Raw genomic sequence first — 20596 nt, 5'->3', positions numbered from 1 at the left:
GAGAGGGGCAGGGCCTAAACTCGCTGTCAGGTCCCGTTCCTCAGAGTTCAGACACCCCAAACTCTGAATATTGTTGCAGTTCCCCCTTACAATTCAGTGGCAAGGTTCCCCTTAATCACGCGGCAACAACCCCCCCCCCCCATCAGTACCTGCCTCACCCCCCCCCCTAGTTTCCCCTTCAGACCCCGCCCCTTGGTATTGCCAACCTGGCAGCTTGGACCCCTGAAGGGGAAGGCAAGGGATGTGTACCCACCCGACACTTATCTCCAGGATGCTGAGGCATATCCTTCAGTGAAGATGGGTATTTCGGGGAGGGGGCGGGGGGAGCTTGGGCTGGGCTGCAGGAGATCCGGTCGGGGGTCTTTCCCGGGATGGGAGTCATTTGGCAGGACTTCCATTCCGTAGCCTTGTAAATCATTAAACTGTCTTTCAGCAGGCCGGTATCAAAGATCTTGAGATGAAGGTAAACATCTTCCCTTTAATGTGGCAGAAACCTTTGAAGTGCATTCATCACAGTCAATTTAATTCACCTTTAATGTTTTCATGCTTAGAAGCCTAAAAGCTTTGAACTGAATTGTTTACATTCAATTTGATGGTCCATTGCCTTTTACAAGCCTCTTGATTGACTGGTCCAGACGACTTTAAAGGAAGGGTTACCATTGTTTATTTACCGTAACAGGTGGCGGAATGTGGCGACTAGGGGATTTTCACAGTAACTTCATTGCAGTGTTAATGTAAGCCGACTTGTCACAATAATAAAGTACTTCCTCTTTTGAGCAGGTGTTTTTTCTAATTGTCTCTTTGTTCTGAAGAGCTTCTTGGGAAGAGCTGTGTTGTGTTGCCCTCACACATGCTATTTCTTGGAAGTGATAAAAGCATTTAAAAGGATTCCAAGACATTGAAGGGAAGACTTTTGCCTTCATCTCAAAGATCTTTGAAAGTGACATGATGGGAGAGAGTTTAAAGGTTTTAGGGCTACAGAGAGAAGACTTTGATTTTCTCCCTACAGATTATTGATATCACTGAAAGACAATTTAATAGGGCAGCACGGTGGCCTAGTGGTTAGCACAACCGCCTCACGGCGCTGAGGTCCCAGGTTCGATCCCGGCTCTGGGTCACTGTCCATGTGGAGTTTGCACATTCTCCCCGTGTCTGCGTGGGTTTCGCCCCCACAACCCAAAAATGTGCAGAGTAGGTGGCTTGGCCACGCTAAATTGCCCCTTAATTGGAAAAAATAATTGGGTAATCTAAATTTATAAAATAAAAAAAAAGAGAAAAAAAAAGACAACTTAATGATTTTCAAGGCTACAGATAGGAAGATAGCTGGGGCTGTGTTGCCGTTGGAAAAATGGAATTGCAATGACCAGAAAATCCCGGCCATTGTCTTCAGAGTGACTGCAGACTGGGTGCTCAAATAAAATGTCCTCTTTACCCGGGAATCTCTAAGTGAACAAATTTATCTTCAGCTGGGATATACTGTGAAGCACATCTTAGAAGATCAACCTTATTTGAAAGTTTACCAACAACCAGCTTTCAGGAGTCTAGCTCAGATCCCGAGAGTAATGTGTTTTTGTCGGTTCTCAAGATAATATATATTTGAGATGGCAACCTCTTGTAAGCTTCATTAATATATTAAAGGCAGTTATAGGTTATAGATCATACATGAGCTTAAAAAATATGGAAAAAAATATACATGCAATTGTTAAATCCACCTTATCAGCAAATCATAGAATCCCTACAGTGCAGAAGGAGGCCATTCGGCCCGTTAAGTCTGTACTGACCATCCAAAAGAGCACTCTACCTAGACTGACACCCCCACCCAATCCCCGCCTAACCTTTTAGACACTAAGGGGCAATTTAGCATGTCCAATCCACCCAACCTGCACATCTTTGAACTGTGGGAGGAAAGCGGAGCACCCGGAGGAAACCCCTGCAGACACGGGGAGAAAGTGCAAACTCCAAATAGACAGTCACCCGAGGCCGGAATTGAACCCGGGTCCCTGGAGCTGTGAGGCAGCAGTGCCCCCATGCCGCCCTAATCTTGTCTCTTCAAACAAATATCAATTAACAATACTTATTCTCACAATTCCGATATTCTTTTATTATATTTTGAAGTATTTTTTTCTTAACACTAGGGAGGGAGAATCCAACAAAGTATAGCAACCCCTGGGTCCAAAGATGGCTGACTGGCTCAATTCCAGCTAACAGTCAACGTTTTTAAAGAAACTTTTTGACAGAATTTAAAAATGACTTTGATTGTGTCTTGTGTTCCTGGAAAACATTATCTGAGAGTGACCTTGATTCTTGATGTTTCAATTCAGGATGTCTCAGACTCTGTGAAGACAGGTGGTTAATCTGGCTGACTCCCAATTTACAAAGTCTGAAGGACATTTTGTTTACATTATGCATGTTGGCAACAGTTCAAGTTAGCAGCCATTTATATGTCAAACCGCCAAAGCCAAGTTGTCACTTTGTATTGTGCGAATTTGGAATTAACACTTGAATCTCCCATTTCAGCTCTTTAACAATATCAAACTCACCCACAATAGTTATCAGTGACTTGTCCTCATTTCTATCTCAGCCTCCCGTTGCTCCAGCCCCATCTCCCCTTGGCACTGCTCCTTCGATTCCGCACCTCACCACCAGACCTCAACCACCACATGATCACCCTGGACCTTTCTCATTTGATGAAACTGCAAACTCACCTCACATCTCAGCAAACCAGAATATTTGATCAATCCCATTCCTGGAGCATGCCAGATAACAGAACCATTCCTGTACTTGAGAATGAGATAATTGGCGGGTTTATGGAGAAAAGGAATCTGGGACGAAACAGAGCTGCCCTTTCAAAAAGCCAGCATGAACACGATGGGCTACAAGTTTCTATGATTATATCTCCTCTTCAACTACAATGAAAACTGTGTTTACAAGCTCATTACATTTTTTAAAAATGTGTTCGTAGGGTGTGGGCTTCATTGGCTGGGCTAGCATTTATTGCCCATCCCTAATTGCCCTGGCGGGGGAATTTAAGAGTCAGTCACATTGCTGTTGATATGGAATAGCATGTGGTCAGATCACATGTGAGTAAGGACAGTTGATTTTAAAAACAAATTATAGTATGTGGGTGTTGCTGGCGAGACTAGCATTTATTGCCCATTCCTAGTTGCCCTTATAGATTATAGAACAGTACAGCACAGAACAGGCCCTTCGGCCCTCGATGTTGTGCCGAGCAATGATCACCCTACTCAAACCCACGTATCCACCCTATACCCGTAACCCAACAACTCCCCCCCTTAACCTTACTATTAGGACACAACGGGCAATTTAGCATGGCCAATCCACCTAACCCGCACATCTTTGGACTGTGGGAGGAAACCGGAGCACCCGGAGGAAACCCACGCACACACAGGGAGGACGTGCAGACTCCACACAGACAGTGACCCAGCCGGGAATCGAACCTGGGACCCTGGAGCTGTGAAGCATTTCTGCTAACCACCATGCTACCGTGCTGCCCACTTCTTGAAGTACCGTACTTCTTGAAGTACTGTAGTCCCTGTAGTGTAAGTACACTCACAATGCTGTTAGTGAGTGATTTCTCGGATTTTGACCCAGCAACAGTGAAGTAGCAGCAATATATTTCCAAGTCGGGGCGGTGAGTGACTTGGAGGGAAACCTCCAGGTAATGGTGTTCCCAGGTATCTCCTGCTCCTGTCCTTCTGATTAATAGCGGTCATGGGTTTGGGAGATGTTGCCGAAGAAACTTGGTGAGTTTCTGCTGTGCATCTTATAAATTGCACATATGGCTGCCACTCTTCATCAGTGGTGGAGGGTTTAAATGTTTGTGGAATCGGTCGCAATCAAGCGGGGCTGCTTTGTTCTGGATGTTGTTGAGATTCTTGAGTGTTGAGTTTCACTCATCCAGGCAAGTGGAGAGTATTCCATTACACTCATGAGTTGTGCCTTGTTGATCATTGAAAGGCTTTGGGGAGTCAGGAGGTGAGTTATTCACGACAAGGTTCCTAATCTATGACCTGCTCTAATAGTCACAGTATTAATACGGTTGGTCCAATTCAGTTTCTGGTCAATGGTAACCATCCAGGATGTTGATCGTGAGGGATTCCGCCATTCTAATGCCATTGAATGTCAAGGGGGCTGGTTAGATCCTCTCGTTTTTATCTATTTATATTTTTACTAGTTTCATAATTTCTTACAGAAAACACAACAATTTTTCAAAGCACAAATGGTACAGTACAGAACAAACATTTTTTCAGATGTAAGTACAGAGGAAGGCAGGATAAATTGAGAAGAATGGTGCAGTATAAAAATAATGCCTCTATATATAGATAGGATCAATCAGAAAATCGGGGGAAGAGGATAAGGCCGAATAAACATGATAGGATAGTGTATCAAGATGCACACCTTTGTGTATATCGTCTTCATGACTTGCAAAATGGCTTATCAAAATACTTGCAATAGCAGGCCAGACAAAACAGAGGCTATAAGGTTGAGATGGGGGGTCCCATGTTTTACAGAATATATCCAACTTAGAATGGATCATAGATGCCAAGAATTCCATTGGGGTATGTTCCATGACTAATTTATGCCAATTGTGAATTGAAGGATGCTTGTCACTAATCTAGGAGCAACGGATATTGTTTTGAGCAGCAAAGGTTAGAATTTTATACAGCCTTTTGCATTAACGTCAACAATACTCCGATCTGGAAGAAGCAGAATTAGAAACAAAGGGTAAGATTCTATGTCCTTGTCAAATATCTTCTCCAGCACCTTAACTAGACCAATAGGATTGAATCTTTTTTTTTTTAAATTTAAAGTACCCAATTAATTTTTTCCAATTAAGGGGCAACTTAGCATGGCCAATCCACCTACTCTGCACATCTTTGGGTTGTGGGGGCGAAACCCACGCAAACACGGGGAGAATGTGCAAACTCCACACAGACAGTGACCCAGAGCTGGGATCGAACCTGGGACCTCGGCGCCGTGAGGCAACAGGGCTAACCCACTGCGCCACCGTGCTGCCCCTAGGATTGAATCTTGACACAGGTTCATACGTGGTGTATATAATCACCCTCGCCTACCAGGCACTTTCGGCACATCAGGGATATAGCACAATCAACGTTATGCCTCAGACTTGCAGTGATATGCTAATGGTGCACTATCTTGAAATGAGTCTCCATCATTCTATTGCATGCCAAACTTTTATTGGCATAATCCCATATACTACCCCATGTCTCCTTATCAATAAAGGTAAGATAAAGTCGCCATAGTTCCAGATGACCATAGGCTGCTTTCCCCTCTGAGTGGGAGAGCTGACTGCTGAGGGTTTAACCTCAGGATCACCACACCTCAGGCGAAGGGTAAGGTTGCGAAGGTGGGCCTTCATTAATATTAGTTGCCAAGTCTCTTTCCCAAGACTGCAAAGCAGCCCATGTGCTAACACAGGATCTAAAGCACAAGGTATTGTAAAACTTGCTAATTAACTGTTTAGGCTTCGCAGAAATCAGAACTTTTCCTACCAGCGAAATAGAAGAATCAAGACACAAGGTTGTATTGTTGACGATAAAGTCTTTGAGATGCAAATACTTAAAAAAATAGTGTCTCGGAAATTACTGGCATAGCTGCTCAAAGGATGTCAAGGAGGCATATATCTCCCAACCTATAACTGCCTCTATCTCTCCAAATATCGAATCAATGGTTCACCAAACCTGACGGGAGAACCAGGCAGCCCTGGATAGGAGGAGGAGTGGAAGTCAGTTTAGATCTCCCTTCTAATGGATGAATCATCCTCCACACTCTCAGACTATTAATAATAATATCACACATGGCAGAACCTGACTTAAAGTCCCCATAACATAGCAAGATCTGCAGGGGAAAGCCATGGACTACTTCAATATTGAGCCGAATGAAGGTAGGGTCCTTCCTAACTCAGTCCCTTATAAACACAAGATGAGAGGCTTATTAGTTCACCCCTAAACTCTCCCACCGATGTAGTGAAGTTAAAACTCACCACTATTCTTAGAATTCCCCCTATACCAAAAAAAAGGTTGATATTCTAAATGGTGAACAGGGATTCTCACTCCCTGACTCCAGTGCAGGCTTCTGTGGGTGCTATTCAGGTCAAACTATCTTTTCAAGTTATCCCCCGGTATAACCCATACCTTCACCGAAGAAGTTTACCTACTTACCCCTTAATAGCATTGATGTCCTGGGTCCTGCGTTATTAAGGAAGTGAAGTAAGCTAATAACCACTTTTTCAGGTTAAGTTAAGTTATTTTATTATTATAATTTTTTCTTTTAAAAGCTGCAAACACTTTCTTTACAGAAAGGTAAAAAGATCTTGCTTCTGGCTGCTGCTGGTTGCTTCAGGCCCACCTTGGCAATCGATCTTCTTAAAATCTGGTCTTCTTGAGTTGTATTCGCTGGTGAACTCGGTTGCTGTGTCCTGTTCTTCCCATGCACCGAGCTGTGAGAGCTGGCTCTGCTCTACCCTTTCTTCCGGTGGTTTATATTCTCTTTCGAAGAGTTATTAAGTTTTAACAACTTTATTGTAAATGGGCTTGTTTCACTTTGATAGTTTAAAAGTATCTTTGATGTAAACATCTTACTACAACTAATTATTCATTTTGGGCATATCGTCTCCTCTCAGATCTGATTAAAAAATGCTTTGGTTTCAATAGTTAACTTTTATTTCTGTGATTTCGAATCGTTTAATTTTCCAATTGTCCCCAGCTCATAACTTTGCCTTTGATTTTGACTTAAATTATGTTTCTCGTAGACAGGTCGTCTCCAATTTTCTTTTAATTGACTTGATGTTCGTAGAATTTTACACTTTAAAATTGACACCAAATTCGACTGGGCATCTTCCATCCTTTCCAGCTGTTTACTAAGAGAGTTTATTTCAATTAAGGTGTGAAACTTTGCTTTTAGCTGTATGCTAAAATTTAACTTGGTTATGACTTGAAAGACTTGCCTGTTTTAAACATTCGTCACTTAATGCAATTGAAACTCTCATCCATGCTTTTTCAGATGCTTCCTGAGATAGTTACATTCCATGAAGGTGTGAGCCATTGTTTTAGCTTACCACATGAAACCTGTGTGTTTGCTAAGCCTGTTTGTGAGCAAGAATCTGCATTTTACAACCCTTCTCTTTGCAGCTGCTATTAACCTTTTGTGGGATCTTTCCCTGTACCCTCTCAAACCAGATATTGCCAGACTTCCATGTTTCAAATGACACATTTTTCTGTATTTTCAAGAACAGTAGCTTCCAATTTTGTGTAGTTAATCTTACAACCGGAGAAGGCACAAAATCTATCTGCCACTTCAGCCAGCGGGAACCACAACATTGAGTCTCGACACAAACAGCAGCACATTGTCAGCCGAAAGCATGGTCTTCTGCCTGTTCCCCCCCTCAGCACAGCCCAAATATCACAGCAACAGCACGAGGGTCAGGTGACAGCCTTGCCCAGTCCCTCTCCAAAGACCAAAATGTTCTGATCCAAAACCATTCAGAGGTACGGCAGCCAAAGGCCCATTTGTGCAACACCCAAATTCACGTCACATATTTCTCACCCAACCTAAATCTCCGCAACGTATAAATTAAATAATTCCACTCCACCCTCTCAGAAGTTCTCTCTGCATCCAAGGAGATCACTAATCCATCCAGTGACCGCAACTGGAAAACTTGGATCATATTAATGCCTCCTGACATTATTACTAGAAGACCAACCTTTTATGAGCACAGTCGGGTCCTCCCGGATGATCATTGGGAGAATTCCCTCTAACCGATGAGGCAACACCTTAGACAGCAATTTCAAATCACTATTCAAAAGCAATATTGGCTTACAGGAGGCACATTCCTCCGGGTTCCTGCCCGCCTTCAAAATCAGGGAGATGTTCGCCTCCTGGAGCATCAGTGGCTGTACATACCAACTAATGGATCAATTAGAAGGTCCTTAAAGCCCCTGTAACATTCACACCCAAAGCCACCTGGCCCAGGGGCTTTGCCTGGCTGAAGATCTCTAATGGCACAAGCACTTCCCTTTTAGAAATAGGGGAACTAAGGGCTGAGCTTTGACCCTCTGGGGCCACAGCGAGTTCGAGGGAAGAAAAGCTGCTCCCCAAACATTTCAACGCATCCCCAGACTGACCCAACTTACACAGTTCAAATTCTTAAATTCCCTATCATATCTTTGGTTTTAATTAATTTACTACCCCAAGAATCATACCCAAAAGGGATAGACGGAGAATCATCCCTCTTCTTCGTCAAAAAAGAGCCAACTTTCTGTGCAGCCTTGTTCCCCAGATTCAAACAAACTGTGCCACGCAAACTTTAGATTCCTCTTAGGTCAGCCGGGATTAAGAGCCACCTGAACTGCATTAACCTCCCTCAACAACTGTCCATTTGGATTCCTTCCAAACCCCCTTCTTCACTTTGGTCAATATTGCCTCTAAACGGCATTGCCTTTCCTGCGTTCGATGCCTTTTGTTACCTGCAAAAGAAATAACCAACCCCCGAAGCATAAGCTTGACTGGTCTCCCACAAAATAGAGGGCACCACATCAGAAAGGGAATTAACTGAGTAAAAAAAATTTAACTTATTATTAAAGTGTGTAGTAAGTGCGGGTTTAGCACAGGGCTAAATCGCTGGCTTTGAAAGCAGACCAAGGCAGGCTAGCAGCACAGTTCATTTCCTGTCCCAGCCTCCCCGCACAGGCACCAGAATGTGGCGACTAGGGGCTTTTCACAGTAACTTCATCGAAGCCTACTCGTGACAATAAGCGATTTTCATTTCATTTCATAAAGGATTCGTGCTGACGATGTGTCAAAAATGCCATGGCCAAGATGGCGGGGTTCAGCCCTTAAGCAAGAACTCAAGGAAGCCAGGAGCACGGTCAAAGATCCTGATGGTAGCTATAGGACAGGAGGATACAAGATGTCGGATTGCCCTCGGCACAAAAGACTAATCAATTCTAGTAACCAAGGTTATGCCCACTTTCTCCTTCTTAAGGAAAGGTGAGGTGGGATTCTCTGCCACCGGATGCCCACATTGCATTCCCCGATGTGACGGACGGTCAGGCATCGGGGCAAAGTTGGGATCGACGCCGACCTGATCCCGATGCTCCGAAACCCCGCTGGCGGTAGGAATGAGGTACACGCTGCATGCCAGCAGGAGCATGTAAATAAATGCAAAGGAGGGCCCGGCGCCCTAGGCTCCGGCCTCCCGTGATTCTACAGGCCCCACGGTCGGGTATCACGTGAGCGCAGATCAATTGTGGTCTCTACCAGCGTGGACTGGCATGGTGGACCTCGAGGTTGGTCAACGGAGTAATGGCTGCCCCCGCGAGGTCCACCACGCCAGGCCACACTGGCACAGAGCAGCCGAGCCCGTACGAGGGCCACCAGCTGCCCTTCCTAACAATGCACTGCCAGCTCATGCCTCCTCTACCAAACTCCCTACACGCCTCCCACAGGGATCCCTGTAATAGGGGAATCCCCCCAGGATCCCTTGTAATAGGGAGACCCACTACAGGAACCCTATAATAGGGAGACGCCCCAAAGGGACCCCTGTAATAGGGGGATACCCCACAGGGAACCCTGTAATAAAGGTATCACCGCACAGGGACCCCTGCAATAGGGGACACCCCAAAGGTACCCCTGTAATAGGAGAATCCTCCCAGGATCCCCTGTAATAGGGAGATCCGCTACAGGAACCCTATAATAAGGGGACACCTCAAAGGGACCCCTGTAATAGGGGGATGACCCACAGGGAACCCTGTAATAAAGGTATCACCCCACAGGGACCCCTGCAATAGGGGGACACTCCAAAGGTACCATCGGGACAACCCCCCCCCCAACACAGACCGGTGTTTTTAACGAATTTTACCCATTTATTTACAGCGGCCTGGATTCTCAAGGCAGGCACTACAGACCTGGCTGCATGTAATCATCTTTACTTTTCTCTTGTAAGGACAGCCTATCAGCCTCATCGACACAGCTTGTTTAGTTATGCGGGTTATGACTCCTTCTCTCACCCTTCCTTATCAGACTTTGGCAAAGGCCTGTTTTTGTGTCAAGTCCTTGATCAGATAATGGCGCTTATTGCAAAAAAAACGTTATTCATCATGAATATCAGTTCCCTTTGTCAGCTGAAATAGATTTCTGGAAAGTCTTTTAACCATAGAGAGAGTGAGATAGAGAGACAGAGAGAGATAGAGGGAGAGGGAGAGAGTGAGAGAGAGACAGAGAGAGATAGAGGGAGAGGGAGAGAGTGAGAGAGAGAGACAGAGAGAGATAGGGGGAGAGGGAGAGAGTGAGTGAGAGAGACAGAGAGAGATAGAGGGAGAGGGAGAGAGTGAGTGAGAGAGACAGAGAGATAGAGGGAGAGAGTGAGAGAGAGAGACAGAGAGAGATAGAGGGAGAGGGAGAGGGAGAGAGTGAGAGAGAGAGAGAGAGATAGAGGGAGAGGGAGAGAGTGAGTGAGAGAGAGAGAGAGAGAGAGATAGAGGGAGAGGGAGAGAGTGAGAGAGAGAGACAGAGAGAGATAGAGGGAGAGGGAGAGAGTGAGGGAGAGAGTGAGAGAGTGAGACCATGGGGCGGGAGTCTCCCTTCTGATGGCAGAGTGTTGACGGCATCGTAAAAACTGGAGACAACGAAATTGTCCCTGGTCCCGACGCAATTCAGCCCCCGTTAATGGGCTGGCACCGGCGCCAGGTGGGACGGTATCCGATTCGCCGGGATCGAGATTGCGACTGAGAGGCTGACAAGCTGCAGCCCCATATCGGCACTCCACGCCCCACATCCCAGCCAGCAAGATGGCAGCAGGAAGAGCGGCAGCCCGATTTTCGGAGGCAGAGCTGGAGACCCTGTTGGACGCTGTGGAGGGGACGCAGGCCGCCCTGTCCCGCAGTGTGGGAAGGAGGCTGCCACCAGCCGCCATACACCGGGATTGGGCGCAGGGGGGGGGGAGCTCAATTGTGGCCCTGGTCGCGGCATGGTCACCGTTGTAGCGGATCGCTGCATTGGTCTGTGGCCTCCAGATAGGCATCATCAGCCATGACCGCAGCAGATAACCCCTGACACCCAGGAGCCAAACCCTCATCTGGGGGGGTGTGCCTCAAAGGTGTCAGGAACCGTTAAGTGTGCCAGGATAAGGGCGTCGAGCATGCTGCCCGAGTATCGGGAACAGCCGTACATGATGTGCATCTGGTGTTCGCACACCAGCTGTACATTCATGGAGTGGAGCCCCTTTCGGTCCGTCAAGACCGGCCATTCACCCGCCGGTGCTCGTCAGGGCCGGCTCAAGGCACCGGCAACTCGGGCAGTCGCCCGGGGCGCCATGTGCTAGGGGGCGCCAGAGACTCGGGTCCCGCGCATGCGCAGTTGGGCCGATGCCAACCGCGCATGCGCGGTGGGCGCACACCCCCAGGGCGGCCCCCCCCTCTGTCCGCCCCCCCCCTCCCCGCCCCGCACCCCCCTCGGGTCCGCCCCCCCTCGGGTCCGCTCCCCCCCCCCCTCGGGTCCGCTCCCCCCCCCTCGGGTCCACTCCCCCCCGCACCCCCCCTCGGGTCCGCCCCCCCCCCCTCGGGTCCCCCCCCGCCCCCCCCTCGGGTCCCCCCCGGGTCCGCCCCCTCGGCCCCGCCCCCTCTCGGCCCCGCCCCCTCTCGCCCCCCCCCCTCGGCCCCGCTCCCCTCTCGGCCCAGCCCCCCCCTCTCGGCCCCCCCCGCTCAGCCCCGCCCCCCTCTCGGCCCCGCCCCCCCCTCTCGGCCCCCCCCCCCCCCACAAGGGCGCCGAAGTTCAGCTTGCCCGGGGCGCCAGCAACCCTAGGGCCGGCGCTGGTGCTTGTAGGGGGACGTGCACCCCCTCGATCACCCCGTGCACCGTTTACGGCACCTGTACAGTAGAACGCATTGACGTCACTGTCGAGGTACCGGAGAATGGCACTCTGTGTGGTGCTGGCCACGGTCTTCGGCTCACGCGCAATTCTGCGCCTGATCGCGTTTCATGACTCTGACGTCGCTGGAAGAATCCCACTCCTTTTCGTTTACAATGCTAAACTGTGAATTATTTAATAACATTTCACATAACTTCAAAATTCCATAAGCCCTCCTTCCAGACAGAGCTCCATGGCCTGAGTGCCGATTCTTAAAATTACTCCTTAATGGTGCGCAGAGCAACTCACATTTGTTGCAATTATCCATGTGGCAGTCGCTCAGGAATTTGGTGATTTTTATTCGTCATCCTTGCTATCGGCCAGGTATGTCATCAAACGCGACCAAAGGCTCCTGAGCTCTTGGCAATACGCTCCGAATAATAATTAGTTGATTATCTGAATAAGAAACAGCAACCAATCACTTCAGGTATAAATTAACAGAGAGGAACGATGGGTGGATGGAGGGAAGAGGCAGAGAGTGTTATCCTCACATCAACGGGGAGATGTCACACAGGCGTTCAAAACTATGGAGCGTTTTGGTAAAGTTTGCGGGGACAAAATGTTCAATCCAGCAAGAGGATCAGTCACCAAAGGTCATCGATTTTAAATAACTCGCGAATAATCTCAAAAGGAAATGGAAGAGAAATTAGTTTGCATGAGGCTGACCTGATCTTGTCTTGTTATGCTCTAAGTCTGGCATAAGCGGCTTCCTTGTGGTGCACTTGACAAAGGAAGGTTCAGACGTGGAGATAACTTCAACACGTTTATTAAACTATATACACTTCTATAACCCGGGTTCGAGACTACAGTTAATCCTACTATAGCTACTCAGACTGACTAACCAGACTGCTACAATCCACGTGGTGCGAGTGATATCAAATCAACCCTGTGTCTCTACTCACTCACTGACTGTCTCCACTGGAAAGAGGCAGATCATGTGTGTGGTGTCCTTTATATATGGGTTGGTGTAATGCCCTCCTGTGGTCGTGTCACCTCTGTGTGTATCGTGAATGCCCATTGGTCGTGCCCTATCTAACTGATGTATTGGTTGAGTGTGTGTGTGTAGATGTCTCTGGTGCTCCCTCTAGTGTCTAGCTAGTCTACATGTATGTACATTAACCCCTTGTGTATTTACAGTGATGCACATCACCAAAGATCTGGGGTGCATTACCTAAAAGGGTGGCAGCATCAGGTTTCAAGGGAACTTTCAACAGGCGATTGAACTTGTATTTGAAGCAGACTAATTTGTTATCTAGACTATGGGCAACAAGCTGGAGTGCAGGACTAAATTGGACAGTGCAGTGTTCAATTATTCTGTCAGGCTGTTTGCTGTTGATGGTCACTATGCTTGATTAGTTAAGCCTGGGTGTAAATTCGGAGCATAAGTAAACAAAGTTGTAGAAAGAGCTGGGAGCCAGGCTGAGGAATGGAGCAAACACTTGTATTTTATTTTTCTTATTAATAAACTGTATTGTCACAAGTAGGCTTACAGTAACACTGCAATGAAGTTACTGTGTAAAGCCTCCACTTGCCACATTCCGGCACCTGTTCAGGTACACAGAGGGAGAATTCAGAATTCTCAGCTGGTATGGGAATTGAACCCACGCTGCTGGCCATGTTCTGCATCACAAACCAGCTGCCTAGCCCACTGAGCTAAACCAGCCTCTAAAAGCACTGTGAGTAAAGCCTGTTACACACATAGAAGCTAGTGTCATCTCCGCATCGATCCAAGGGAAGATACGTGCTACAGGTACCTCTTTCAAAGAACTGGCATAGGCATGCGGGGCTGGATGGTCTACTCTCACACTGTAAGGTCCCGTAAAATGGTGTGCTATCTTTAGCATTGAGTAGCTATGCAAAGGAAGATTGACAATGTTGTGTTTCTAACTGTGCAGTGGTAATTATATCCAATCTGCAACTAGTCAAATAGTGTAGTTTAATGCTTTGCAAATGTGCCTATAATGTTTCCAGATATTGCACACAGAAAAACTTTGTAGTTATTAAAGAAATATAATGAAATGACAATGGTTGAGGAAATGCTACTTTACTTGATGCTATCTGTGTCTTTGGTCTCCCATTGGGAGATAGGATTTTGTCACAATAATTCATCGCACAGCAGGGAAAGGCAGCATTTGTTCCCAGTCATAGTACACTTCTCAATTATGGAAAACTCCATGCCGTAACACATCACGGGATGAATTTCAGGAGATTCTATATACGTACATGAGAGAGAAGGGAATAGAGGATTATAGAACATACAGTGCAGAAGGAGCCCATTCGGCCTATCGAGTCTGCACCGATCCACTTAAGCCCTCGCTTCCACCCTATCCCCGTAACCCAATGACCCCTCCTAACCTTTTTGGTCACTAAGGGCAATTTATCATGGTCAGTCCACCTAACCTGTACATCTTTGGACTGTGGGAGGAAACCGGAGCGCCCAGAGGAAACCCACGCAGACACGGGGAGAAATTATGCTGTTACAGCTGGATGAGGAAGAACATTAGTAATTTATACATCTGATGCATACACAATATGCAATGACTTAGATGGAGAGGCCGAGAGTAATGCATCCGAGTTTGCTGACAATACAAAGCTGGCTGGGAATGCATGCTGTGAGGGAAGCACAAAGAAGCTGCGAAGAGATATGGACAGGCTGAGTGATTTGGAAACAAGGTGGCAGAAGGATTATGATGTGGGGAAGTGTGATGTTATTCACAGCAGGAATAGTAGGAATAGAAACGCAAAATATGCAAAATTTGCAAATGTTCATATTCAGAGAGACTTGGGTGCACTCGTGCAAGGATGACAACTTTAGCATGTAGGTACAGCAAGCAACTAAGAGGGCAAACAAGATATTGGACTTCATTGAAAGGCATTTGGAGTACAAGAATAAGGGGCGGGATTCTGCCGTAATCGGCGGGGCGGGTAACTCCGGCTGGACGGAGTGGCGTGAACCACTCCGGTGTCGGGCCGCCCCAAAGGTGCGGAACAATAGAGTGCCCCCACGGCACAGGTCCGCCGGTGGATCGGCGGGCCCCGATTGCGGGCCAGGCCACCGTGCGGGCACCTCCCGGGGCCAGATCCCCCACGCCCCCCCCAAGAACCCCGGAGGCCGCCTGCACCGCCAGGTACTGCCAGTAAAGGACCTGCTCCATTTACACCGGTGGGACTGACAAATAACGGGCGGGACTTTGGCCCATCGCGCGCCGGCGAATTCGGGCAGCCCCGGGGCCCATTGAGTTGCGCCGGTCCCTGCCATTCTCCGAGGTGGGCGGCGCGATTCACGGCGGGCCAATTTTTTGGGGGGCGGCCGGAGAATTTGGAGGACGGCGGGGGCGGGAATCACGCCGACCCCCGGCGATTCTCCGACCCGGCGGAGGGGCCGGAGAATCCTGCCCAAGAAATTCATGCTATAATTGTCCAGGACGTTGGTAAGACCACATCCGGAGCACTGTGCACAATTTTGCTCTTCATATCTTAGGAAAGATGTACTCACATTGAAGGGGCTACAGTAAGGTTCACTAGTTCCTGGGGTGAGAGGCCTGTCCTAAAATGAGAGGCTGAGTAAGTGAGGTCTATATTCTCTGGAGTTGAGAAGAATGAGAGGTGATCTTATTAAAACATACACCATTGTGAAGGGGCCTGACTGCGCGGGTGCTGAGAAATTGCTTCTCCTGGCTGGAGAACTGAGAAAATGGGGGTCGCAGTCTTCGGATAAGGGGGTCATTAATTTAGGATGGAGATGAGGTGTAATCTCACCACTCAAAGTGTTGTAAATCTATGGAATTCTCTGTCACCAAGAGTTGTGGATTCTCCATTCCTGAATGTATTTAAGGAAGAAACAGATGGACTTTGGGCATCGCAGGGAATCAAGGAATATGGGGAGTAGCTGGAAAGTGGAGTTGAGGCTGAAGGTCACCCATGAGTGTACTGAATGGCGGAGCAGTAGTAAGGACCCATGTGGCCTACTCTTGCTCCTATATTTAATGCCTTAAGCTCTAATTGTGGGAGGAGGAGAAGGTGAATCATTATGCCAGCACGGAATGATTCAGCCAAATGGTCTATTTCTGTGTTGCATGTTCTACATCAGCCGATGGATGCGATGCATCAGTTGTTTATTGGAGTGAACTTGACAGGCTTGAGTTGAACTCAAACCATCGTGTGCCATGAGCTGGGGCAGCTACAACGCTGTTTGTATCATCTATTCCAAAACGCTTGCATTGGAGGACCCTCAAGAAACTTCAGTCACTTTTTTCATTAAGGAACTGCTTTTTGACGGCCATCATGGCAGAGTTTATCCTCTGGTGTCCAGAGCTTCGATTGCATGTTTAATGGCTTTTGTTGAGCCAGGATTGCTTAATGATAGATGAGACCACACTCTCTCCTACTTTTTAAAAAAAATTTAGATTACCCAATTATTTTTTCCAATTAAGGGGCAATTTAGCGTGGCCAATCCACCTACTCTGCACATTTTTGGGTTGTGGGGGCGAAACCCACGCAGACACGGGGAGAATGTGCAGACTCCACACGGACAGTGACCCAGAGCCGGGATTGAACCTGGGACCTCAGGGCCGTGAGGCGGTTGTGCTAGCCACTAGGCCACCGTGCTGCCCAACTCTCTCCTACTTTGATAGAGCTTCAAATGGTAGGATCTAGGGCGCAGGAGGAGGAGTAGGCCATTCTAGCCTGGCCTGCCAATCAATACGATCATGGCTGATCTGGCTGTGGCATGAGCTCCATCTTCCTGTCTCCCGTCATAACCCTTGACTCTCATCTGTCAAGAAGATATCTAACACAGCCTTGGTAACAAGAAGTTCAGTTGACTATGTCCATACTGTCTCACTTCACCGGCAATTTTGCCTTTATAGGTTTTTATGAAATAGATGACAGCAAAACCGTTTCCATCTCTTCCCGTTGATAATTCCACTGGAGCCAAAGGACATATGAATCTAAAGAGATACAAAACAGGCTGCCAATTCGAAAAATTACATCCCTCCTCCAATCTACACAAAACAGTGATTGTCTTTTATTAGCTCACATTCTCTATTGAAATTTTTAAACTCACTCTGAAGAAATATACGAGCCTATATCGTAATCCGAATCATAAAAATATCCAGAGACATGCTCGAAGAATATAAATAATGTAAAACACAATGATATTGGTAAACAGAAAGTTATGGCAGCTTGCAGTGCAAATTATAACGATTACATTTTTCTCTGACAGAAATGGATATAAATTGTAAAACAGGTCAAAAACTCAGTATTTACCTGTGCATGATATACTTAATAATAGCGTTTTTATGCCAGTCCCGATTCCAGCGATTTGAGTAGAAATTCTACAGTGAGACTCCAGTGCAGTAGGAGCGAGTGCAACTCTGTCGGAAATGCTATCTTTCAGGTGCAACAGTACATTGAGGCCCTGTCCGCTCCCTCCACTGGATATAAAAGTCCTCAAGACACCACTGTTATGGGCCAGAATCAGAGCTCCGATTTTGGTTAAGATTCCGAATTAGAACCCAACTATTTTTGCATTTTGTAAAACTGAGAGGAAATGTCACTGCACCACAGGAGTGCGAACACTGACCAATAGACAGCTTTTGTATTGAAACAAACTTTGGGCGCGATTCTCCACAAATGCGGCGAGTTGCAAAGGCTGCCGTGAAACTGGCCGTGTTTCACGGCAGCCTCCGCGCCCCCTCCCGGGACCCGATTCTCCCCCCGGGCGGGGCTAGCAGTGGGGCCCCGTGAACCACGGCATCGCGGCCTTAGCGACCGTCGCTAAGTCCGCGCGCCAAGCGTCACGCCGGCTGACGCGCACGATGACGTCAGCCGCTCATGCGCGGATTGGACAGCTCCAACCCGCACATGCACGGGGCCGTCATCTCCCTCAGCCGCCCCGCAGACTGATCCTGCGGGGCGGCGGAGGGAGAAAGAGTGCATCCATTACGGACGCACTGCCCGCGATTGGTGCCCACTGATCGCGGGCCCATGCCCCCCCTGGCCGTGGTACTGCCGTGCCAATCGGGGCCCTGGATGCCCAGAGCGGGCATGTTGCGGCCGTTTTTACGATGGCAGCAAGCAGGTGTGTTTGCTGCCGTAAAAAAGGCCGTAAAGGCCTGGAAACTCGGCCCATCGGCCTGGGGAGAATCGCTGTTCGCCGTAAAAAATGGCGAGCAGCGATTCCTGTCGTGGGGCGGCCGTGGGGGGGGGGGGGGGAGAGAATAGCGGGAGGGCGTGAAAAATGTCAGGGACGCCCTCCCGATATTCTCCGACCCATCGTGGGCAGCAGAGAATCGCGCCCTTTAATTTTAACACAGAATTAAGGCCTGTTTTTAACAAATAGATGGTTTTACAAGTAACAGGTACAACATCTTAACTGACTTCCTGAGGCCTACCTTTACATTCCAATTACGCATCCCATGTTTTTCATACACCACTTATCTATAACGTTGACAACCAGGTTTTACTTGCTTATCTTGGTGCAGAGTCCTGGGTGAGAGAATCTTGTTTTTAGGACTAAGCTGAAAACTTTCTGCTCAGCTTGGAGCCCTGGAAGCAACTCCTTTTCCAGACAAACCTGGCCCCTCCCATTAGCTACACCAAATGCACTCAAAGCACACATCATTCTTTTGTCTCTTGTTACAAGGTATGCCTTGATTTGTTTAGCCAGACACAAACTGGCACAACATTGTATTAGCTCTCTATCTACAAACTGGTAAACTGGCTTTTAATATCAATTAGCAAAGCTCTTCCCCTAAACAAAAATCATTGATTATCTCACTTTTAATGACAGCTGCAGCAGATACACTGTCTGTACGCATTTTAACATATGTTTTAATAATATTAGTGCAAAAATACAAAGTATAAATTATGACAATTTCTTATATTCATTAATTTGACGAAAGTAAATGAGTTCTCTCTGCTGATCTGAGCAACCTTCAACCAATTGAATTAGATTATCTGGTCCATTTCACAGTCTTGTCGGTAAGAGTTGGCTGGATGCAAATTCACTATTTTTAATGGAAAATAATGTCTTCAGCCTCCTCTTTTGCATTGATATGCTGGGCTGCCCCATCATTGAGGATGAGGATATTTCTGGAGCTTTTATCCTCCTCCAGTGAGTTGTTTAATTGAGCACCACCATTCTCGACAGAATGTGGCAGAGTTGAGATCAGATCTGGCGTTTGTGGTGTTGCTCAGCTCTATTTGGCACACAGGCAAGTCTGTGTTGAAGCTTCACCAAGGTTGACACTTTGTTTTGGGGCATGCCTGATGCTGCGGGCCATGAGGTTCCAGAACGTGCTTGATTCTGTGATAATATTCTATTGCTGCTGATGGCAAACAGTGCTTCAAGGATGCCGAGTTTTGAGTTGCAAGATCTGTTCAAAGTCTATCCCATTTAGCACGGTGGAGTGTCACATAACACGTATGCTCAATGTGAAGATCGAACTTTGTCTCCATGACTCCGGGGCCTCACGGTAGCATGGTGGTTAGCATCAATGCTTCACAGCTCCAGGGTCCCAGGTTCGATTCCCGGCTTGGGTCACTGTCTGTGCGGAGTCTGCACATCCTCCCCGTGTGTGCGTGGGTTTCCTCCGGGTGCTCCGGTTTCCTCCCACAGTCCAAAGATGTGCGGGTTAGGTGGATTGGCCATGCTAAATTGCCCGTAGTGTAAGGTTAATGGGGGGGATTGTTGGGTTATACGGGTTATACGGGTTATGTTTAAGCAGGGTGATCATTGCTCGGCACAACATCGAGGGCCGAAGGGCCTGTTCTGTGCTGTACTGTTCTAAGTCTAAGACTGTGCGGTGGTCGCTCCTACCAATACTGTCCTGGACAGATGCACCTGTGACAACTGGATTGGTGAGGATGAGTAAACATTGCCCCCTTGTGCCTCCCTCATCACCTTCTGTAGACCCAGTCCAGCAGTTATTTCCTTTAGGACCCGGTCAGCTCTCTCTGTGGTGCAGCTGCCGAGCCACTCTTGGTGATGGACATTACCCCTACCCAGAGTACATTGTGTGCGTTTGCCACTCTCAGTGCTTCTTCCAAGTGGCATTCAACATGGAGGAGTGGTGATTCATCGGTGGAGTGGGGACGCTTGATGGTAACCAGCAGGAGGTTTCCTTGCCAGTGTTTGACCTGATGCCATGAGGTTTCGATATTGAGGACTCCCAGTGCAACTGCCTCTTGCCTGTATACTGTGAAGGAAATTCCCAAATAAATAGATAGAATTCATGGGCGAGATCTTCTGTTTTTTTCACGCTGGTGGAATCTTCTGGACACAATAACTGTGCTCCCCGGCCGCGGGCTTCCTCGTACCCTGGGGTGAATTCACTGGGAAATTCCATTGACCTTGGTGGGCCCAGAAGGTCCCACCGCTAGCCAATGGCAGGCCATCCCTCACGAGAAACCTCGTCCCATATATATTCAGGATGCTTCAGGATTGAGAAAATGGATGCAGGTTAAGAGATGGCCATTTTAACCCCAAAGTCTTCATTCAAATCAATGGGCAACGCGAGCTTCCGATTAGAAACGTACAAAGTTACCTTATCCATTCCGTCCTCCCTTTATTACTGGACCTCGTTCCTTTTTTGGAATCAGAGACAAGCTTAATTGCTTTATTCACTCGCAAAGGCACCTTAGAAA

The sequence above is a fragment of the Scyliorhinus canicula genome, chromosome 14 (assembly GCF_902713615.1).
Source record: "Scyliorhinus canicula chromosome 14, sScyCan1.1, whole genome shotgun sequence".
Lineage (NCBI taxonomy): Eukaryota > Metazoa > Chordata > Chondrichthyes > Carcharhiniformes > Scyliorhinidae > Scyliorhinus > Scyliorhinus canicula.
This window is presented reverse-complemented; position numbering follows the sequence as displayed.